Source organism: Mus musculus, chromosome 13, assembly GCF_000001635.26.
Source record: "Mus musculus strain C57BL/6J chromosome 13, GRCm38.p6 C57BL/6J".
Classification (NCBI taxonomy): domain Eukaryota; kingdom Metazoa; phylum Chordata; class Mammalia; order Rodentia; family Muridae; genus Mus; species Mus musculus.
The window spans coordinates 33,314,404-33,318,588 of NC_000079.6; positions in this window are offsets into that span (position 1 = coordinate 33,314,404).

Sequence of the window (4,185 nt, forward strand, 5' to 3'; positions counted from 1 at the left end):
ACTCCCAGCCACAGGGCAGTGTGCAGTATTAGTATCTTCTGTGCATATTGAGACTGCCTGTTAAAGAAGTTAAACTAAATCAAAGGGTGGACAGCCAGCAGGTAAAGATTTGACCTTTCTTTTTCAATAAAAAACACAGAACGATCATTCAAACAACAAAACAAAAATAAACATAAATTGACAGACATATGGACAGATTTGTGCACCAAGGACAGACAATAGACAGAGAGAGAAGAGAACTTGATGTCTCAAAGGGATCAAGATATCCTAACCAGAACTAAGTATATCTCTTTGTGAGCCAGAGAAGAAGCAGTACAGTATGTCTCTCATCCCAATTTCCTCCTGTCTCTAGGAGAGCTCTGGAATGGCTTATTTCCATTTTTTTTCTCTTTAGCTAAAAGGTCCCAAACAGGGACCTGCTTTTCAGAAACCTTTTCTCTCTCTCTTTCTCTCTCTCATGTTCAAAGTCTCTTTATTCCTTCTTCTGGGAATTCTGCCAGAGAAGGGAGAGGAGGCACACTGATATTTGCTTCCCAGAGCCCTGCTTTTCTTTTTTTTTTTTTTCCTTTCCATTTTTTATTAGGTATTTAGCTCATTTACATTTCCAATGCTATACCAAAAGTCCCCCATACCCACCCACCCCCACTCCCCTACCCGCCCACTCCCCCTTTTTGGCCCTGGCGTTCCCCTGTTCTGGGGCATATAAAGTTTGTGTGTCCAATGGGCCTCTCTTTCCAGTGATGGCCGACTAGGCCATCTTTTGATACATATGCAGCTAGAGTCAAGAGCTCCGGGGTACTGGTTAGTTCATAATGTTGATCCACCTATAGGGTTGTAGATCCCTTTAGCTCCTTGGGTACTTTCTCTAGCTCCTCCATTGGGAGCCCTGTGATCCATCCATTAGCTGACTGTGGGCATCCACTTCTGTGTTTGCTAGGCCCCGGCATAGTCTCACAAGAGACAGCTACATCTGGGTCCTTTCGATAAAATCTTGCTAGTGTATGCAATGGTGTCAGCGTTTGGATGCTGATTATGGGGTGGATCCCTGGATAAGGCAGTCTCTACATGGTCCATCCTTTCATCTCAGCTCCAAACTTTGTCTCTGTAACTCCTTCCAAGGGTGTTTTGTTCCCACTTCTAAGGAGGGGCATAGTGTCCACACTTCAGTCTTCATTTTTCTTGAGTTTCATGTGTTTAGGAAATTGTATCTTACATCTTGGGTATCCTAGGTTTTGGGCTAATATCCACTTATCAGTGAGTACATATTGTGTGAGTTCCTTTGTGAATGTGTTACCACACTCAGAATGATGCCCTCCAGGTCCATCCATTTGGCTAGGAATTTCATAAATTCGTTCTTTTTAATAGCTGAGTAGTACTCCATTGTGTAGATGTACCACATTTTCTGTATCCATTCCTCTGTTGAGGGGCATCTGGGTTCTTTCCAGCTTCTGGCTATTATAAATAAGGCTGCTATGAACATAGTGGAGCATGTGTCCTTCTTACCAGTTGGGGCATCTTCTGGATATATGCCCAGGAGAGGTATTGCTGGATCCTGCGGTAGTACTATGTCCAATTTTCTGAGGAACCGCCAGACTGATTTCCAGAGTGGTTGTACAAGCCTGCAATCCCACCAACAATGGAGGAGTGTTCCTCTTTCTCCACATCCTCGCCAGCATCTGCTGTCAACTGAATTTTTGATCTTAGACATTCTGACTGGTGTGAGGTGGAATCTCAGGGTTGTTTTGATTTGCATTTCCCTGATGATTAAGTATGTTGAACATTTTTTCAGGTGCTTCTCTGCCATTCGGTATTCCTCAGGTGAGAATTCTTTGTTCAGTTCTGAGCCCCATTTTTAATGGGGTTATTTGATTTTCTGAAGTCCACCTTCTTGAGTTCTTTATATATGTTGGATATTAGTCCCCTATCTGATTTAGGATAGGTAAAGATCCTTTCCCAATCTGTTGGTGGTCTCTTTGTCTTATTGACTGTGTCTTTTGCCTTGCAGAAACTTTGGAGTTTCATTAGGTCCCATTTGTCAATTCTCGATCTTACAGCACAAGCCATTGCTGTTCTGTTCAGGAATTTTCCCCCTGGGCCCATATCTTCAAGGCTTTTCCCCACTTTCTCCTCTATAAGTTTCAGTGTCTCTGGTTTTATGTGAAGTTCTTTGATCCATTTTGATTTGACCTTAGTACAAGGAGATAAGTATGGATCGATTCGCATTCTTCTACATGATAACAACCAGTTGTGCCAGCACCAATTGTTGAAAATGCTGTCTTTCTTCCACTGGATGGTTTTAGCTCCCTTGTCGAAGATCAAGTGACCATAGGTGTGTGGGTTCATTTCTGGGTCTTCAATTCTATTCCATTGGTCTACTTGTCTGTCTCTATACCAGTACCATGCAGTTTTTACCACAATTGTTCTGTAGTAAAGCTTTAGGTCAGGCATGGTGATTCCACCAGAGGTTCTTTTATCCTTGAAAAGAGTTTTTGCTATCCTAGGTTTTTTGTTATTCCAGATGAATTTGCAAATTGCTCCTTCTAATTCGTTGAAGAATTGAGTTGGAATTTTGATGGGGATTGCATTGAATCTGTTGATTGCTTTTGGCAAGATAGCCATTTTTACAATGTTGATCCTGCCAATCCATGAGCATGGGAGATCTTTCCATCTTCTGAGATCTTCTTTAATTTCTTTCTTCAGAGACTTGAAGATTTTATCATACAGATCTTTCACTTCCTTAGTTAGATTCACTCCGAGATATTTTATATTATTTGCGACTATTGAGAAGGGTGTTGTTTCCCTAATTTCTTTCTCAGCCTGTTTATTCTTTGTGTACAGAAAGGCCATTGACTTGTTTGAGTTAATTTTATATCCAGCTACTTCACCGAAGCTGTTTATCAGGTTTAGGAGTTCTCTGGTTTAATTTTTAGGGTCACTTATATATACTATCATATCATCTGCAAAAAGTGATATTTTGACTTCCTCCTTTCCAATTTGTATCCCCTTGATCTCCTTTTGTTGTCGAATTGCTCTGGCTAATACTTCAAGTACTATGTTGAAAAGGTAGGGAGAAAATGGGCAGCCTTGTCTAGTCCCTGATTTTAGTGGGATTGCTTCCAGCTTCTCTCCATTTACTTTGATGTTGGCTTCTGGTTTGCTGTAGATTGCTTTTATCATGTTTAGGTATAGGCCTTGAATTCCTGATCTTTCCAGAACTTTTATCATGAATGGGTGTTGGATCTTGTCAAATGCTTTTTCTGCATCTAACGAGATGATCATGTGGTTTTTGTCTTTGAGTTTGTTTATATAGTGGATTACATTGATGGATTTTCGTATATTAAACCATCCCTGCATCCCTGGAATAAAACCTACTTGGTCAGGATGGATGATTGCTTTAATGTGTTCTTGGATTCGGTTAGCGAGAATTTTATTGAGGATTTTTGCATCGATATTCATAAGAGAAATTGGTCTGAAGTTCTCTATCTTTGTTGGGTCTTTCTGTGGTTTAGGTATCAGAGTAATAGTGGCTTCATAAAATGAGTTGGGTAGAGTACTTTCTACTTCTATCTTGTGAAAAAGTTTGTGCAGAACTGGAATTAGATCTTCTTTGAAGGTCTGATAGAACTCTGCACTAAACCCGTCTGGTCCTGGGCTTTTTTTGGCTGGGAGACTATTTATAACTGCTTCTATTTCTTTAGGGGATATGGGACTGTTTAGAAGGTCAACTTGATCCTGATTCAACTTTGGTACCTGGTATCTGTCCAGAAATTTGTCCATTTCATCCAGGTTTTCCAGTTTTGTTGTGTATAGCCTTTTGTAGAAGGATCTGATGGTGTTTTGGATTTCTTCAGGATCTGTTGTTATGTCTCCCTTTTCAGTTCTGATTTTGTTAATTAGCATTTTGTCTCTGTGCCCTCTAGTGAGTCTAGCTAAGGGTTTATGTATCTTGTTGATTTTCTCAAAGAACCAACTCCTCGTTTGGTTAATTCTTTGAATAGTTCTTCTTGTTTCCACTTGGTTGATTTCACCCCTGAGTTTGATTATTTCCTGCCGGCTACTCCTCTTGGGTGAATTTGCTTCCTTTTTTTCTAGAGCTTTTAGATGTGTTGTCAAGCTGCTAGAATGTGCTCTCCCCCGTTTCTTCATGGAGGCACTCAGAGCTATGAGTTTCCCTCTTATAAATGC